At 36.8% G+C, this 21,087-nt stretch overlaps 1 protein-coding gene across 1 annotated transcript in view; it reads left to right on the forward strand.

Moving 5' to 3' along the window:
• The window catches only part of RNF130 (ring finger protein 130), a 107,953-nt gene that overhangs the window by 49,430 nt on the left and 37,436 nt on the right, over positions 1–21,087 (forward strand). The window lies entirely within an intron of this gene.

The following is a 21,087-nucleotide window of genomic DNA, read 5'->3' on the forward strand; positions in this document are numbered from 1 at the left end:
ATGTATAAAATATCTGAAAACTATAATTTATTGAACATTTGTGTGCCAGGCTCTGTGCAGCATCCTGTACATCTTTAAAATTTTTATCATGATAATTTTTATTATTTATAATTTCAGGCTTACAGAAAGTTGCAAGAGTAATATAAAGTATTTCCTTGCCCAAATTCTCCAACTGTTAACATTTTACCATATTTCCTTTTTAACCATTTGAGAGTAAGTTTGAGATAAGATGTCCCTTTACCCTTAAATACTTCATTGTGTACTTTCTAAAAAGCAAGAACATTCTCTTATATAACCACAGTGTATGATTATCAAAATAATGAAATTAACATTAATATCATTATCTGATCTATAGACCTTTTCTAAGTTTTGTGAAATTATCTTAATAATGTCCTTTATAGCAAAGAAAACCCTGGATTGATCCAGTCAAATTGTATGTTGTGTTCAGTTGTCACGTCTCTTTTAATCTGTTTCATGACATTGACATTATTGAAGAGTACAGGCCAGTTGTTTTGGATTTGAGCTTGTCTGATGTCTGATGTTCCTTCATGATTAGATCCAGGTTATATGCATTTTTGTCAGGAATACCAGTCCTTTACATTTGTTAGTTTTTTATTTTGAGATAGGTGTCATTTCACGTACGTTTATGAGAAATAATACAGAGAGATCCCAAATACCCTTCACCCATTTTCTCCCAGTGGTAAAATCTTGCATAACTATAGTAAATATCACAACCAGGATATCAACATTGATACAATCCACTGATCTTATTCAGATTTCTCCAGTTAAACTTGTGCTGGTGTGTGTATAGTTCTGTGCAGTTTCAGGTGACCACCTCCATAGTCAAGATACAGACCCATTATCACAGGGATCTCTTGTGCAAATTCTTTTATAGCCACAGCCACCTCTCTCCTACACCCCTGCATAACCCCTGACTACACTAGTCTGTTCCCCACTCTGTAGTTTTGTCACTTCAAGAATGCTATATAAATGGAATCACATAGTATTTAACTTCTAGAGTTTGGATTTCTTCATCTAACGTAATTCCCTTGAGATCCTTCCAAATTGTTATATGTCAATAGTTTATTCCTTTTTATTGCTGAGTAGTATTCTATGGCTTGGATGTACTATAACTTGGTTAACAAAATTGTTTCCAGTTTTGGCTATTATAAATAAAGTGACTATGAACATTCATGTACAGGTTTTTGTGTGAACATGAGTTTTCATTTCCTTGGCATAAATGTTCAAGAGTGCAATTTTTGAGTTATTATGATAAGCACATATTTAATTTTGTAAGAAACTGCCATACTCTTTTCCCAAGCAGCTGTACTATTTTACATTCCCAGTAGAAATGTATCCCTGATAGTTCATCTGCATCCTTGACAGCATTTGGTGTTGTCACTATTTTTCATTTTAGCCATTCTGATAGGTGTATAGTAATATCTCTTTTGTGATTTTAATTTGCATTTCTCCAATGACTACTGATGTTGAACATCTTTCATGTGCTAAATGCCACCTGTATATCCTCTTCAGTGAAATGTTTATTCGTGTCTTTTACCCATTTTCTACTGGGTTGTTTGTTTTTTACTGTTGAGTTTTGAGAGTTCTTCATACATTCAAAATACAAGTCTTTTGTCAGAACTGTGGTTTGCAAATATTTTCTCCCAGTTTCTCCCAGGGTCTTTTGAAGAGCAAAATTTTTAATTTTGATGAAGCTTAATTTATCAATTTTTCCTTTTATAAATTGTGCTTTTGCTGGCAAGTTTAAAAAAAAACCTCTTTGACTACCCCTAGATACCAAAGATTTTCTAACTTTTTTCAAAAAGTTTTACATTTAAGTCCATGATCCATTTTGAATTAATTTTTGTGTAAAGTGTGAGGTTTAGGTTGAGGTTCCTTTTTTTGCTTATGTCTGTCCAGTATTGCACCTTTGTCTAAACCACAAAGCTTGATTCCTTGCCCAGTCTTTTCCTCCTTCTAATTCTTGTTTCCCAGCAACAAGTCACCTCTTTCAACTCTTTCATCTGTTCCTTCTGTTATTAACTTCATATAACTAAGTAGCATGCTATACTCCTTTTTAAAATAAATTAAAGGTGTTTTTTAAATATATTGCCATCATGAAAGAGTGAAAGTAAAATGATCAAGAGTAGCTCTAAAAGGGTGTTCTTGACAAGAAAACCCTAAAATATTGGTTTGAATGTAGTGCATCTCAAGGACTTTTGAAAAAAGCAAATGGTTTGTCCCAGGAGCCTGCTCTTTGACGGTACTGCTTTAATTAGCACCCACCATGGGGCCTGTGTGTGATGAAGGACTCAGCATAGTCACCATCTGGCGCAGGCCGCAAATGGGAACTGGTTTTGCGGCTGACTGCGCGCAGACTTCCTAAGCATTCTTCTCCAGACGCTGCTGTAGCAGAGTGGTATTCTGACCTTTGTTCCTCCTTCCGTTTTTCCTAAGGTTGAGAAGCACTTGATGAAATTTTTATGTGGCTTAAAAAGCTTAGCTTATTAAAGTTTAATACGAAGGTGGCAGCAACTCAACTGGTTGATACCTTTGGCTATTTAAAAAGAGAAACCAGAACTATTAGTGAAGAAAAATAAGTGAGTTTAAGGAGAGACTTATTTTCTCCCACAAACTGTCATCGTGAAGCAGTTCTTTCTACAGAATATGCTACCAAAGAGAGCCATGTGTTGTGAATAACTTTCTAAGCACAGTGTAATGTACACAATTGACACCATTTTATACTGGAAATAAGAATCTAATGCTTTGGCTTTTTAGTGTACTGCCAGGTATCTGTGGTTGCTCTTCTTGAAAACTTGTTAGAATACATCTGAATACAAATAGGTCAGATGATGGCTGACGGTAAACTTAAATGTCACCTTCTAATAAGACAGTGATAGTTATTCCACACAAGAGGATAGATGTTTGGTGTGTTTTATTGAAAGGGTACTTAAGGTTTTTCTGAGAAATGTAAACTTGTTCACAATTACATAGTTAATATTGTACCCTTAATCCCAAAGTGGTCAAGTTTGACAAACCAGAACAATAAAACTTTTATTTTACTGTTGAGGAATAAGGCAGGTATAAAAAAATTCCATAACCTAGGACTACTGAGTTTAGAAGGTCTTCTTATGAAAATCCCCTGAAAATGCATGTGGTTTTAAGGTATTTAAAACTTGTTATAGCTTCTTGCCAAAATGTATATGCAGTATTCTTAGACTTTATACATATCTCAAGGTTACTGAAATGAAATACGCTTTTGCTGCCCATTTTTATCTCAGAAGATAGCTAACTGAAGAATGCACTTGCACGTGCGAGTATGGAAGAACACTGAATGTTCTTCAGAGGAAGGCTAGTACTTTGCATGTATAATCTTCAAAAATGGTGGGTTCAAAAGTCTTTTCCTTCCAGATTGGAAGGGGAGAAGTTATTGTGCATACTGTCAAGGTTTTTCCCCTAGGAAAAGATTAGGTAGTCAAAAAGGGACAGATTTCTTCATAGTTGGATGGTAGATTGAATTTTATTATGTTTTTTAGGGATTGACAATTCCAGAAGAACTAGAAAAGGAAACTAGATCTTTGAACTGAGAATGTATTATTTTACCACTTTTTAAGTATATTGCAAGTGTTCTTTCTTTTTATGTCTTGCTATTATGATCAATTTACATAAATAAATACCACTTTCTATATTCAGAGACTATATGCCTTCTAAACATTATATCAAAGCTTAAGACTTTGTTTTTCTAGCACAAAATATTTTCTTGAGGGCTTCCCTGGTAGCGCAGTGGTTGGGAGTCCACCTGCCAATGCAGGGGACACGGGTTCGTGCCCCGGCCCGGGAGGATCCCACGTGCCGTGGAGCAGCTGGGCCCGTGGGCCATGGCCGCTGGGCCTGTGCGTCCAGAGCCTGTGCTCCGCGGCAGGAGAGGCCACAACAGTGAGAGGCCCGCGTACCGCAAAAAAATATATATATTTTTTTTTCTTGAGATCAGAGTGTTTCTAAGATATTCAGTTCTACATCCTTGGGGTTTAGCACAGGGCCTGGCATGTCACAGTATCTCAATAAATGCTTAAATGAATTAAAGAATGAGATTACATTCTATTGGGAAGGCAGACAGGTGTAATCAAAATACCGTGTAGTATAAGAGTTATTCTTTTGGAGCAGAGTGATATTACTAGAGTGTTATCCAGAGGAGATAGTGACATTTGAGCTGAATTTTAAAGGATGAATAAGACTTCATCAGACAGGAACTGGGTGGAAATTCAGGCAAAGGGATCATTTTCCACAGAGCTGTGGGGAGATAAAAGGAGAGACAGAAGAGTTGAATGGCATCAGAAATAGTAGGGAGGAGACCTGAGACTGAACTGATACTGGATGAGCATACTGACACTAGAAGATGAAGGGCTTGACTCTCATGCTGAAAAATTTAGACTTTACTCTCTAAGCAGTAAGGAGTCAGCAAAGGTTTTTTAGCAGTGGAGTGATAAAAGATTTTTTTCTATTAGGAGAGGCTTGGGGGAAAGAGTTCTTAAAGAGGAAAATATTGAAGAGCAAAGGAAAGTAATATTAATAAAGCAAGATTATGTAGAAAGCTGGGGGAGGGATAGGGGCACAGACAAATGGTTACCTTGGAAAACTGTTGGGGATACTTCTTTTCAGGCAAAAGAGAAAAAGGTAGTAGTGATGAGAGAGTGAATGAAAGAAGGTGCTGACTACAAGACAGTTATTTCAGTCAGGGAAAAATTATATTTACAGCACCTGAATTTCACCAGTGTCTAAAAGAAGAAAGCCCTATTATCTGCTGATATAGACCTAATTCTGTATCTATGGGAGAGTTCTGATGACTGAACAGAAACCAGAGATGAGTCTCATTAAAGTGACCTGCCATCAACATATTGTGAACCATCTGGCTTTGAACAGATCATTCCTGTTAAATTAAGCAGTATGAGCTGTTTTAAATTGTTTTCTACCAATTTAAAACTTTTGGATACTCTGCACCCAAATATAGAATAGTGTTCACATTGGTATTCTTGATGTCTTTAACCAAGTGAAATAAATTAATCTAGCCCCTGATGGTCAATATCCCTTCATATTTTATAATATGGGAAGTCTTTTAGGCATTTATAATGGAAAAAGAACTGGACTAGAAGGTCAGGAGACCAAAGTTTCTGGTCCCAGCACTTTTACTAACTTTAGGTAGATCACCTTAGTTCTCTCTGGATTTGGGTTTTCTCCTTTGTATAATAAAATGATGCATCCCTGTGGTTTTGTCCCATTCTGTAATGTTCTGTGTGTGGTGAGGTGGAAACTTGAGTAACTTTGTTAACTAAAGTCAGAAGTATGGAGAATATGAGTGGGTAGAGGGTTATGGGAAATGCTTTGGAAGCTAGGGTTGGTAGTTTATACTTAGTATAGTGAGTCTCAAATTTTAGTATGCAGAAGAATCATGTGGAGGCACTTTTTCCCCCTCCTTCCCCTCCTCTTTTTCTTCTCCTCCTCCTCCTCCTCCTCCTTTACTTTCAAAAACTGCAGATTCCCAAGACACCTCCCCCCTCCAGTCTTTTCAGGAAGTCTGGATAAGACATACTTACCAACTCTCAATCTGAGCAAATTACTTAATCTCTCTGTGCCTCAATTTCCTCTTCTGTAAAATGGGAATAATGTAATTCTTTCTCATAAAATGATTGTGAAGGTGTCATGAGTCAGTACATGTGAAGGACTTACCACAGTACCTAGCACATGGTATGTACTGAATAAATCTTAGTTACTATAAATATCATAATTATTTCATATTATTATTAAGTACCTGGCATGGTAGGTGACGGTAAAGGATCTTAAAAAAAAAAATGATCTTCACAAAAGGAATTTGTGCTTCATCTTAGATATTTGAGTCAGTATGACGCAAATAGTATTAAAACCAAGAGGTGGGGGAAAAATGGCTTTTAGACAGATTGAAGTAAGAGAACAAAATCATAGCTGAGGTATACCTGTCACAAAGTGATGGGAAATGTTGAGGTAGGTATTTAAAACTCAAGGGATGGTCCAAAAGAAGGTAGTAACACAGAAGCCAAGTTCCAAGAAAAATATTACAATGAAGATATTTGACATTATTATCAAACACAAGGAAAAGATGTTTTTTACTTTTGCTACAGGACATTTTGAAAGTTCAGAAGTGGAAGTGATGATATATCTAAATATTTATGGGAGATCTCTAATTAGGTGCCCTACATGCATTCAGATCAACTTGCTGAAGCTGAACTCCTCCCATCAGTGCCTGCTCTCCTTTCTCTGCCAGTCTCTCATCTACCATGATTCCTCTCCCACATAGCCAGTCACTAACTAGAAAGCTGGGATGGCCATTCTTGACTTCCCTCTCTTCTCATTCCCCCGCATCAGTCAGTCATTAGGTTCTGTCAGTCTTAACTCCTAAATCTTTCTTACTTTGTCCTCTCCTCTTGCCCCACTACTACTTGCCTAATTCAAGCCCTACTTATCTCTCTGAAGTACTAGACTCTACCTGGTCTCTCTGTCTCCAGTCTTTTCTGTGTCACATACATTCTTCTCTGGAAGTCAGATCTGAATTCTCCAAAATTCAGATTTCATCATGGAACTCTTCTGTTTAAAATTCTTCAGTAGAATTCTGATCTGAGCACGATGGAAGCAGTGGGTATTTTGTTTAATCTTCCCAAATCCCTTTAAAAAATACAAAGAACAACTAGGATAGCAAAAGGAAAAACCCACAGACAGCATCTTCAATGATGCCAAGGAGCAGGGTACCTCCAAGAACTTCTGGAAAAGGAGTGGTCACGCCAGACAACTAGCAGCAACAAGACCTGCACTGTAGCTCCAAGAAAAGGAGTCAAAAGAAGAAAAGGGTGGTCCTAAGAACCAGAAATCAGAAGGAAAGGGCTTGACTCAGAGGGGAAACCTCAGCAAATACATCTGAGAACAACTGGTAAAATAGATATAGCACCACAGACTCTAATTTGTAAACAATTGAAAAAAAGACCTTGGAAACCCATTAAGGAACTTTAGGGAACACAGGGTGGTGGGACAGCCTCAGCCCTTGAGGCAGTCAGTAACACACATGAGCATACACACTCAGCCTGGATGGATGGATGGATGGATCAATCTAGGTAAAAACTTTAAAACTGTATAAAATCTATATGAGAAAAAGTACAAAAAGTACAAAAGTACAAAAAAGTATATATACAGTATATACTTAAACAAATGGAAAAGACACCTTCTTCCTATTGAATATAATCATTCAATACAATGAATATATCAGTTCTTCCTAAATTCACTCATAAGTTTAACTTAAGCCCAATAAAATTATTTTCAGATATTTTTCTGGGGTTAGATAAGGTAATTATAAAATTTATTTAGAAGAATAAGTAATGAAGAAAAAAATCCTGAAAAAGAGGAGCAGTGAACAGGTGGCTAGCCACACCAAGTTTTATAATACCTAATAAAGCCTCTTATTTAAAAGAGTGTTAAGAGTTAATCCATGAATAAACAGAGCAATAGAACAAAATGCAAAATCCAAAAATAGACACAACTGAGTGTTGAAATTTAATACAAAGCATCATCTCAAATCAGTGGAGAAATATGAACTTTTTAATAAATGGTATGGGACAATTGGAAAAAGACAAAATTAGATCCATTCCTCAGTTGTACACCAGGATAAATTTCAAATGAAGCAGAGATCTAATTATAAGCAATAAAACTACACATATTAGGAGAAAATGAAGGCTAAATTTTCCTTTTTGATGGAGAATTTGGAAAACTTTGAATTACAGCTCAAAATTCCAGTAGAGTAATAAAGATGATTGATAAATTTGACTATTTTTTAAAGGAAAAAGCGAAAAAATGAGTGACAAAAAAGATATTTGCAATTTACATTATAGACAAAGGGTTAACGACACTGATACATAAAGAAGACCTCCCCCCCAAAAAAAAGACAGAAAACCTGATAGAAAAAAATGGGCAAAAAAACGAAATAGTTCACCAGAAAGAAATGCAAATAGTTCTTAAAATGTTAAAAGATGTTCAACCACACTCATAAGTTAAATATGACTTAAAACCAAACTAAGATTTATTAATCAGTGCAGGGGAAAAAATATTCTAAGGTATGACAACATACTTTCTTGACGAGGTTATAGGGAAAACAAGCATACTCATACATTGATGATGAGAATGCAAAATGGTACAGTTCCTGTGGTGGGGAAGTGGGAATTTGTAATATCTTGCAAAATGCATATGCACTTATCCTTTGTCTTAGTAACCTCACTAGTAGGAAATTAGCCTGATAATGAACTTGCAAAAGTAAAATATGACATATTTGTTATACAATTCATTGTGATATTATTTATAATAACAAAAGACTTGAAACATTCAAATGTCCATCAATAGGAGTTTGCTTGAATAAACTAGTACTCTACACATGAAATACTCTAAATGCAATGGAGTAGTGTATAGCTGTGAAAGAGACTGGCTTCTAAAGCTCTCTGGATGCTGCTATGGGGTGACCTCTTAGTGCAGAACAGTTTTAGCATACCAATTTATTGTAAGAAACGGGGGGGGGAGGACCATGAAAACATTGATATAGAGAGAGAGATATACATATCACATATATATGCACATGTACATAATGTGCATTTATTTTCAAAAGGAAACAATGTAAGGATAAAGCAAAAATTAACATAAAGAGTTATTATTTGGGGGGAAGGGAACAGGATGGAGGAGATAGAGATTGATGAGACTTCCCCGTACTGGTTTTATAGTTTTGACTTTGGAACCATCTAAATGTTTTAGATCTTATTTTTAAAAAACAAAAGAAATCATCAAAATTGAAAATAAATGGAACTTAAATATATTTCAAGATGATGATATAAGCACATAGAGAAAGGAATTGTTTTAGGGGACTTTTCTTTGACAGTACATTTCTATTGGGATACATTCAAAGGATTAAAAAAAAGTCTAAGCTGGAGCTTTCAGCAGCAAGGAGGTACTTGAGAACAAGCTCTTGTAAATGTGAAACTCTGGGCCATTGATAAGACAATGTTTTCAAACAACAATGACGAGGACAGGACTCATCAAGTATACCGAGTATATGGAATTTTTAAAAAGCAGCCCACAGGATAGAACCAAGATGGCAGAGTAGAAGGACATGCTCTCACTCCCTCTTGCAAGAACACCAGAATCACAACTAACTGCTGAACAGTCATCGACAGGAAGACACTGGAACTCACCAAAACAGATAGCCCACATCCAAAGACAAAGGAGAAGCCACAATGAGACGGTAGGAGGGGTGCAATCACAATAAAATCAAATCCCATAGCTGCTGGGTGGGTGACTCACAAACTGGAGAACCCTTATACGATAGAAGTCCACCCACTGGAGTGAAGGTTCTGAGCCCATGTCAGGCTTCCCAACCTGGGGGTCCGGCAACAGGAGGAGGAATTCCTAGAGAATCAGACTTTGAAGGCTAGCGGGATTTGACTGCAGGACTCTGACAGGACTGAGGGAAACAAAGACTCCACTCTTGGAGGGCACACACAAAGAAGTGTGTGCATCGGGACCCAGGGGAAGGAGCAGTGACCCCAGAGGAGACTGAACCAGACCTACCTGCTAGTGTTGGAGGGTCTCCTGCAGAGGCAGGGGTGGCTGTGGCTCACCGTGAGGACAAGGACACTGGCAGCAGAAGTTCTGGGAAATACTCCTTGGTGTGAGCCCTCCTAGAGTCCGCCATTAGCCCCACCAAAGAGCTGGGTAGGCTCCAGTGTTGGGTTGCCTCAAGCCAAACAACCAACAGGGAGGGAACCCAGCCCCACCCATCAGCAGAGAAGCAGATTATAGTTTTACTGAGCTCTGCCCACCAGAGCAACACCCTTCTCTACCCACCACCAGTCTCTCCCATTAGGAAACTTGCTCAAGCCTCTAAGATAGCATCATCCACCAGAGGGCAGACAGCAGAAGCAAGAACTACAGTCCTGCAGCCAGTGGAACAAAAACAACATTCACAGAAAGATAGACAAGATGAAAAGGCACAGGGCTATGTACCAGATGAAGGGACAAGATAAAACCCCAAAAAAACAACTAAATGAAGCGGAAATAGGCAAACTTCCAGAGAAGGAATTCAGAATAATGATAGTGAAGATGATCCAGGACCTCGGTAAAACAATGGAGGCAAAGATCAAGATGATGCACGAAATGTTTAACAAAAACCTAGAAGAATTAAAGAACAAACAAACAAGATGAACAATACAATAACTGAAATGAAAACTACACTACAAGGAATCAATAGCAGAATAACTGAGGCAGAAGAATGGATAAGTGACCTGGAAAACGGAATGGTGGAATTCACTGCTGCAGAACAGAATAAAGAAAAAAGAATGGAAAGAAATGAAAAGAGCCTAAGAGACCTCTGGGACAACATTAAACGCAACAACATTTGCATTATAGAGGTCCCAGAAGGAGAAGAGAGAGAGAAAGGACCTGAGAAAATATTTGAAGGGATTATAGTAGAAAACTTCCCTAACATGGGAAAGGAAATACCCACCTAAGTCCAGTAAGTGCAGAGAGTCCCATACAGGATAAACCCAAGGAGAAACATGCCAAGACACATAGTAATCAAATGGGCAAAAATTAAAGACAAAGAAAAATTATTAAAAGCAACAAGGAAAAAACGACAAATAACATACAAGGGAAAATTATTGAAAGCAGCAAGGGAAAAATGACAACATACAAGGGAACTCCCATAAGGTTAACAGCTGATTTCTTAGCAGAAACTGTACAAGCCAGAAGGGAGTGGCATGGTATACTTAAAGTGATGAAAGGAAAGAACCTACAACCAAGATTACCCTACCTGGCAAGGATCTCATTCAGATTCGATGGAGAAATCAAAAGCTTTACAGATAAGCAAAAGCTAAGAGAATTCAGCACCACCAAACCAACTCTACAACAGATGCTAAAGGAACTTCTCTAAGTGAGAAACACAAGAGGAGAAAAGGACCTACAAAAACAAACCCAAAACAATTAAGAAAATGGTCATAGGAACACACATATCGATAATTACCTTAAACATGAATGGATTAAATGCTTCAACCAAAAGACACAGGCTTGCTGAATGGATACAAAAACAAGACCCATGTATATGCTGTCTACAAGAGATCCACTTCAGACCTAGGGACACATACAGACTGAAAGTGAGGGGATGGAAAAAGATATTCCATGTAAATGGAAATCAAAAGAAAATTGGAGTAGCAATACTCATATCAGATAAAATAGACTTTAAAATAAAGAATCTTACAAGAGACAAGGAAGGACACTACATAATATGATAAAGGGATCAATCCAAGAAGAAGATATAACAATTATAAATATATATGCACCCAATATAGGAGCACCTCAGTACATAAGGCTAACAGCTATAAAACAGGAAATCGACAGTAACACAATAATAGTGGGGGACTTTAACACCTCACTTACACCAATGGACAGATCATCCAAACAGAAAATTAATAAGGAAACACAAGCTTTAAATGACACAATAGACCAGATAGATTTAATTGATATTTATAGGACATCCCATCCAAAAACAGCAGATTACACTTTCTTCTCAAGTGCTTTCTTCTTCTGTTGCACAGAACATTCTCCAGGATAGATCACATCTTGGGTCACAAATCAAGCCTTAGTAAGGTTAAGAAAATTGAAAATTGAAATCATATTAAGCATATTTTCTGACCACAACGCTATGAGATTAGAAATGAATTACAGGGGAAAAAAACATAAAAAACACCAACACGTGGAGGCTAAACAATACGTTACTAAATAACCAAGAGGTCACTGAAGAAATCAAAGAGGAAGTCAAAAAATACCTGGAGACAAATGACAATGAAACCACGATGATCCAAAACCTATGGAATGCAGCAAAAGCAGTTCTAAGAGGGAAGTTTACAGCTATACAAGCCTACCTCAAGAAACAAGAAAAATCTCAACCTAATGTTACACCTAAAGGAACTAGAGGAAGAAGAACAAACAAAACCCAAAGTTAGCAGAAGGAAAGAAATCATCAATATCAGACCAGAAATAAACGAAACAGAAACAAAGAAAACAATAGCAAAGATCAATAAAACTAAAAGCTGGTTCTTTGAGAAGATAAACAAAATTGATAAACCATTAGCCAGACTCATCAAGAAAGGGAGAGGACTGGAATCAATAAAATTAGAAATGAAAAAGGAGGAGTTACAACAGACACCGCAAAAATACAAAGCAACCTAAGAGACTACTACAAGCAACTCTATGCCAATAAAATGGACAACCTGGAAGAAATTCTTAAATTTAAGAAATTCTTCTTAAATTCTTAGAAAGGTATAACCTTCCAAAACTGAACCAGGAAGAAGCAGAAAATATGAACAGACCAATCACAAGTAATGAAATTGAAACTGAGTAAAAATCTTCCAACAAACAAAAGTCCAGGACCAGATGGCTTCACAGGTGAATTCTATCAAACATTTAGAGAAGAGCTAACACCGATCCTTCTCAAACTCTTGCAAAAATTTGCAGAGGAAGGAACACTCCCAAACTCATTCTATGAGGCCACCATCACCCTGATAACCAAAACCAGACAAAGATACAACAAAAAAAGAAAATTACCAATATCACTCATGAATATAGATGCAAAAATCCTCAACAAAATACTAGCCAACAGAATCCAACAACACATTAAAAGGATCATACACCATGGTCAAGTGGGATTTATCCCAGGGATGCAAGGATTCTTCAATATACACAAATCAATCAATGTGATACGCCATATTAACAAATTGAAGAAGAAAAACCATATGATCATCTCAATAGATGCAGAAAAAGCTTTTGACAAATTTCAACACCCATTTATGATAAAAACTCTCCATAAGGTGGGCATAGAGGGAACCTACCTCAACATAATAAAGGCCATATACGACAAACCCACAGCAAACATCATTCTCAATGGTGAAAAGCTGAAAGCATTTCCTCTAAGATCCGGAATAAGACGAGGATGTCCACTCTCACCACTATTAATCAACATAGTTTTGGAAGTCCTAGCCACGGCAATCAGAGAAGAAAAAGAAATAAAAGGAATACAAATTGGAAAAGAAGAAGCAAAACTGTCACTGTTTGCAGATGACATGATACTATACATAGAGAATCCTAAAGATGCCACCAGAAAACTACTAGAGCTAATCAATGAATTTGGTAAAGTAGCAGGATACAAAATTAATGCACAGAAATCTCTGGCATTCCTATACACTTAATGATGAAAAATCTGAAAGAGAAATTAAGAAAACACTCCCATTTACCATTGCAGCAAAAAGAATAAAATACCTAGGAATCAACCTACCTAGGGAGACAAAAGACCTGTATACAGAAAACTGTAAGACACTGATGAAAGAAAGATGATACCAGCAGATGGAGAGATATACCACGTTCTTGGATTGGAAGAATCAATATTGTGAAAATGACTATACTACTCAAAGCAATCTACAGTTTCAATGCAATCGCTATCAAATTACCAATGGCATTTTTTACTGAACTAGAACAAAAAAACCTTAAAATTTGTTTGGAGACATAAAAGACCACGAATAGCCAAAGCATTCTTGAGGGAAAAAAACGAGGCTGGAGGAATCAGACTCCCTGACTTCAGACTATACTACAAAGCTACAGTAATCAAGACAATATGGTACTGGCACAATAACAGAAACATAAATCAATGGAACAAGATAGAAAGCCCAAAGATAAACCCACACACCTATGGTCAACTAATCTATGACAAAGGAGGCAAGGATATACAATGGAGAAAAGACAGTCTCCTCAGTAAATTGTGCTGGGAAAACTGGACAGCTATATATAAAAGAATGAAATTAGAACACTCCCTAACACCATACACAAAAATAAACTCAAAATGGATTCGAGACCTACATGTAAGACCGGACACTATAAAACTCTTAGAGGGCTTCCCTGGTGGCGCAGTGGTTGAGAGTCCACCTGCCGATGCAGGGGACACAGGTTCGTGCCCTGGTCCAGGAAGATCCCACATGCCGCGGAGCGGCTGGGCCCGTGAGCCATGGCCACTGAGCCTGCGCATCTGGAGCCTGTGCTCCGCAACGGGAGAGGCCACAACAGTGAGAAGCCCGCATACCACAAAAGAAAAAAAAACTCTTAGAGGAAAACATAGGAAGAACACTCTTTGACGTAAGTTACAGCAAGATCTTTTTTTTGCGGTATGCGGGCCTCTCACTGTTGTGGCCTCTCCCGTTGCAGAGCACAGGCTTTGGACCTGCAGGTTCAGCGGCCATGACTCACAGGCCTAGCTGCTCCGCAGCATGTCGGATCTTCCCGGACCAGGGCACGAACCCGTGTCCCCTGCATCGGCAGGCAGACTCCCAACCACTGCACCACCAGGGAAGCCCAGGAAGATCTTGTTTGATCCACCTCCTAGAGTAATGGAAATAAAAACAAAAATAAACAAATGGGACCTAGTGAAACTTCAAAGCTTTTCCACAGCAAAGGAAACCATAAACAAGACAAAAAGATAACTCTCAGAATGGGAGAAAATATTTGCAAATGAATCAACAGACAAAGGATTAATCTTCAAAATATATAAACAGCTCATACAGCTCAATATTAAAAAGCAAACAACCCAATCCAAAAATGGGCAGAAGACCTAAATAGACATTTCTCCGAAGAAGACATACAGATGGCCAAGAAGCACATGAAAAGCTTCTCAACATCACTAATCATTAGAGAAATGCAAATCAAAACTACAATGAGGTATCACCTCACATCAGTTAGAATGAGCATCATCAGAAAATCTACAAACAACAAATGCTGGACAGGGTGGGGAGAAAAGGGAACCCTCTTGCACTGTTGGTGGGAATGTAAATTGATACAGCCACTATGGAGAACAGTATGAAGGTTCCTTAAAAAACTAAAAATAGAATTACCATATGATCCAGTAATCCCACTACTGGGCATATACCCAGAGAAAACCATAATTCAAAAAGACCCATGCACCCCAATGTTCATTGCAGCACTCTTTACAATAGCCAGGTCATGGAAGCAACCTAAATGCCCATTGACAGACGAATGGATAAAGATGTGGTACATGTATACAATGGAATATTAGCCATAAAAGGGAACAAAATTGGGTCATTTGTTGAGATGTGGATGGATCTAGAGACTGTCATACAGAGTGAAATAAGTCAGAAGGAGAAAAACAAATATCGTATATTAACACATATATGTGGAACCTAAAAAATGGAACAGATGAACCAGTTTTCAGGGCAGAAATTGAGACACAGATGTAGAGAACAAGCGTATGGACACCAAGGGGGGAAAGCGGCAGGGGGGTGGGGGTGGAGGTGCGATGAATTGGGCGATTGGGATTGACATGTGTACACTGATGTGTATAAAATTGATGACTAATAAGAACCTGCTGTATAAAAAAATTTTAAAAAGAATTAAGAGAGATAAAAAAGAAAAAAAAAGAATACAAACAAGCTTTAGGAAAAGGTTTACCGGTTTGGTTGGTCCACATTTTCCTTTTTATGTTTGCAGAAGACTGATGCGTGATAAAAATATATGATCAATTAAGTCTAAATTTTTTTCTCTGTGTGTAAAATAGAAATTATAAAGAATAAGAAAGTATATAATCAAATATTAATTAGCAGTGTCTTTATCTTTCTAAAATATATAAAAATAATATGTCTTAAAATAATGGTACGTTTCCTTGGATTAAAAAAAGTTTGGTATTTTGGGCAAAAAAATAAAGCAACCCACAGTATAAGACCGAATCATCTCTTGTGTGAGGATCTGTATTAAAGATCAGATGACTAAGATGAAAAGTTCCAAGAAGAAGTTTATTATCATTTAATCCTGAATTTAACTTCCCAAATTAAATTCTTTTTATGTTGCAGTTCTGAGGTATCAAAAGCTTTTCTTTTCTTGATATTATATATTATCATAATAACTCAGTTTACCATAGGAATTGGAATAAAACACCAGCTTTTGTTTCTTAGGAATATACTGATAGTCACTGAAATTCATTTCTTTGTCTCTAAGCTTATTTTATTTTAAAGAGTATATATTTTATCATTAAAAAGAATATTGACAACTGACCTCTTTTGAAAAATAGTTATTTTGTCTAATTTTTCTTTTGAAAACAGAACCATCACTAAATAGTGATGTACAGAGTATGTGAGCTAAATGGGAGTGCAACACCAATTAAGATTTCATTTTTGACAGCTAGAATGTTAAACTGGCCTTTTTGTTTTATATTTTTATTTTTGGTGAAGAAATGGTTTAAATGGTGTTAAAAAATCAAATTCATATTTTGTGTCAGTGATAGAAAAATCTTAATGGATATCTATTGAATTTTCTTAAAGCAATTACATTGTTTTCTTCCACATAATTTTTTCTTTATATTTCTGGTAAAAGGGCAATAAAATTCAAATATGATATCATGTGAGACTATATTAAAAAATTACTCTATTGGCAAAAAAAAAGTCTAAGCTGCATTTAATAGCCTTATTGTTGGTAGTATTGATTGTTATTTTGAAACTATTATATGTAGATTATAGAATAAAGCAAATAAGTAATTATGTTAATGATATTAGAAGCCAAGAATCAGAGTAAGAGAATAAATATTTAAAATATAGAAATATTATAATAATCCTTTAATCTTATTATTGAATTAAAAATGTCAGTATGGACTCCTGGTTTATTTTCCTTTTACTAAAGAATACAGAGCTCCTCTGTCCATGGCAATGACAACCCAGTAACAATGAATACCTCTCTTTATAGAAGAATTCCAACTAATAAATGTAGAAGGGGACTTCCCTGGTGGCACAGTAATTAAGGATCCGCCTGCCAGTGCAGGGGATGTTCTATCCCTGGTCCGGGAAGATCCCACATGCTGCGGAGCAGCTAAGCCTGTGCACCACAACTACTGAGCCTGTGCTCTAGAGCCCGTGAGCCACAACTACTGAGCCCACGTATCAAAACTACCAAAGCCTGTGTGCCCTAGAACCCACAAGCCACAACTACTGAGCCCGCATGCTTCAATTACTGAAGCCCGTGTGCCTAGAGCCCGTGCTCTGCCACAAGAGAAGCCACTGCAATGAGAAGCCCACGCACTGCAACAAAGAGTAGCCCCTGCTTGCCACAACTAGAGAAAGCCTGTGTGCAGCAACAAAGACCCAATGCAGCCAAATAAATGAAGAAGGAATGACAGAATTAGAAAATTATTTTATATTCTTAATAAAATAATGAATCTCCACTCCCACCCCATTCCACCCTCAGACTGCTCTAGGGTTATTTTCAAATACCATTTCCCACTCAAAAAAAAAAACACCCAGGCATCCTTGGAGAAAAGGCTTTTTTTAGGTTTAGGGAAGCAAATTTATAAGATGAATATTGTACCAATTAGCAAGGAAGCTATTGAAGACTACTACTATGGTGGTATCAAAATGACCTGGGTGCCATCTTAAAGGAGCTCCCTATATCAGTCAAAGATGAGACTGAGCATTCAGGGAATAAATATTGCAGTTGATTGAAACTGCAGGTTGTTAGAGAACCAATTTGTTTTTCTGAAAATCAGTTTTTAAAAACTGACTCATCTATTTTTTCTGTACAAATTGTATTGCATAGTAACCAGCTAGTTGATGGGGGAAACTTCTTTATAGAAGAATTCCAACTAACAAGTGAATTATAGAATTAGAAAATCACCATTTCATTACCCTCAATGAAATGATGGATTTATAGTGCTCATCTGTGGATGCTAAAATCAGATGAAAGACTGATGGGAGCTTCATAATGGATGGATCAAGCACTTAGGACTGTCAGAACCCTTTTTCTCTTCCCTCCACTACTTTAGCACAGCTGCTGATTGTGTATCTGTAGAATAATGCTGTAGTTTGTGGTTTGACCCCACCTACTTGTAGTCTGGGGTTTGTGAGATACCCTTTCACCTGGTTTTGTTAAAGATGTTTGTGGGCTTTTACTTTTACTCTCAAAGTTTCTCTGTGCATTTTTATGAGGAAATTTGGTAAGATTTTAAAAGGTACACTGACACCACCACCTTGTGCCAGTTGAAGGCCATTGCATCAGGCTTTTCTTCCTGTCCTTCCACTGAACGATTATTGTCGAGGCCACCATGACCTCTACTTGCCATCTCCAGTAGTCACTTCTTAGTTCTCGGGATACTTCCTCAAACTTCATACACCCAAAACTGAACTTTTGATTTCCCCTTCCAAATCTGCTCTTCCTGAATCTTCCTTATGTCATTAAGTGGTGTATGTATTCTCTAAGCTGCTCAGCATCATCTTTGACCCCTTTCTTTCTCCCATATTCCACACTTAATCTATCAGTTCTCTCAGATCTACCTTCAAAATATATCCTGTATACTAACACTGAACAAAAAGGACATTAAGGAAACAATTACATTTACAATAGCATCAAAAAGAGTAAAATATTTAAGAATAAACTTAACCAAGGAGGTAAAAGACTTATACACTGAAAACTACAAAACGTTGCTGAAAGAAATTAAAGATGCAAATAATTGGAAAGTTATACTATGTTCATGGATTAGAAGACTTAATATCGTAAAGATGACAATAGTACCCAGATTCAGTGCAATCCCTATCAAAATCCCAATTGCTTTTTTGCAAAGATAGAAAATCCTATCCTAAAATTCATATTGAATCTCAAGGGGTCCAAACAGTCAAAACAACCTTGAAAAAGAAGAACAAAGTTGGAGGTCTCAAACTTCTGGATTTCAGAACTTAGTACAAAGCTACAGTAATCAAAACAGTGTGGTGCTGGCATACAGACAGACCAATGGAATAGAATTGAGATCCCAGAAATAAACCCTCACATATATGTTCAAATGATTTTTGATAAGGTGCCAGGACCATTCAGTGAGGAACAGACAGTCTTTTCAACAAATGATGCTGGGAAAACTGGATATCCACATGCAAAAAAATGAAGTTGGACCGTTACCTTACACTGTGTACAAAAATTAACTTGAAATGGGTCAGAGACCTTAGCATAAGAGCTAAAACTATACAACAGTATAAGGGAAATGCTTCATAACATTGGATTTAGCAGTGACTTCTTAGATATGACACTAAACGTACAAGTAATAAAAATTATAGATAAATTGGACTGTATCAAAATTTTAAATGTCTGTGCAGCAAAGGACACAGTAAATTAGAACGAAGAGGGAACCCACAGAATAGGAGAAAATATTGGCAAATTGTGTATCTGGCAAGGGTTAATATCCAGAATATATAAAGAACTCCCACAATTCAACAAAACAGGCAAACCTGGTTTTTTAAATATGCAAAAGACTTAAAAAGACATTTCTCAAAAAGAGATATACAGGGACTTCCTGGTGGTCCAGTGGTTAAGAATTGCCTTCCAATGCAGGGGATGTGTGTTCAATCCCTGGTTGGGGAACTAAGATCCCACATGCCGCAGGGCACCTAAGCCCGCGCCCCACAACTAGAGAAGTTCGCGTGCCTCAACAAAAGATCCCACATGCCGCATCGAGGATCCCACGTGCCACAACTAAGATCCAAAGCAACCAAAAAAAAGAGATACAAATGGCCAATAACCACATGAAAAGATGTTCAACATACTAATCATTAGGGAAATGCAAATCAAAACCACAATGAAATATCACTTCACAATCATTAGAGCTAATATTTTTAAAAAAACAAATATTTCTTGGATGAGGAGAAACTAGAACCCTTAGGCATTGCAAAACGGTGAGGCCACTGTGGAAGACAGTATAGCAATTCCTCAAAATATTAAACATAGAAATACCATATGACCTGGCAATTTCATTTCTGGCTATATACCAAAAGAATTGAAAGCAGGATCTCAATGAGATTATTTTATACCCATGTTCAATAGCAGCATTATTCACAATAGCCAAAATTGGAAGCAACCTGGGTGTACATCAATAGATGAATGTATAAAGGAAATGTAGTGTATACATACAGTATCACTCAGCCTTAAATATTATTAAGCCTTATTATTATTCAGCCTTAAAAAGGAAGAAAATTCTGACGCATGCTACATTGTGGAGGAATCTTGACACTATGGCAAGTGAAACAAACCAGTCATAAAAAGACAAATACTGTATGATTCCTCTTACATGAGGTACCTAGAGTAATCAAATTCAAAGACAGAAAGTAAAATGGTGGTTGCCAGAGACTCGGGGTGGGGGTGGAAGGAGGGAATGTTTAATGGATATAGAGTTTCAGTTTTGCGAGATGAAAGAGTTTGGGAGATTTGATGCATAAAAATGTGAATGTACATAACATTACCGAAGTGTACACTTAGAGATGGGTAAGATAATAAATTTTATGTTACATGTTTTTACCACAATTAAAAGATTTTTTAATTTGTAAGATATTTGTATAAAGAAATGTGATAATATATAGTGGAGTTATATAAGTAAAATGGGTGACAACAATAGCACAAAAGCTGAGAGGGATGAAATGAAAGAATACTGTTGTAAGGCTCTTACACTATATGTAAAGTAGTATAATCACCTGAAATTAGACTGTGATAAGTTAAAGATGCATACTTAAAACCTAAAGTAACCACTAAAGTAACACTACAAAGAGTTATAGCTAAATCCAACGAAGGAGACAAATGAAATTGTAAAAAGACAAGACAAAACAAAACAAAAAACTCAATCCTAAACAAAACAGAAAAAAGCAGGAAAAGGGAATAAAGAACAGTTGGGACAAATAGATAACAAATACCAAAATGATATACATAAACATAATCATATCATAGCCACATTAAAGTATACCCTCTAAACACGCAGTTAAAAGCAGAGGTTAGCAGATTGGATTAAAAAAGGAAGACCCAACCATATGCTGCTTGTAAGAAACCTACTTTAAATATAAAAATATAAATAGGTTAAAAGGGTGAAGGAGGCTACACAAAACCAACACAAATCAAAATAAAGTTGAAGAGGCTAATTAATATCAGGAGATTTCAGAGCAAATCTGTTGCCAGGGATACACT

Source organism: Monodon monoceros, unplaced genomic scaffold (assembly GCF_005190385.1).
Source record: "Monodon monoceros isolate NGI ecotype Baffin Bay Population unplaced genomic scaffold, NGI_Narwhal_1 Super_Scaffold_12, whole genome shotgun sequence".
NCBI lineage: Eukaryota > Metazoa > Chordata > Mammalia > Artiodactyla > Monodontidae > Monodon > Monodon monoceros.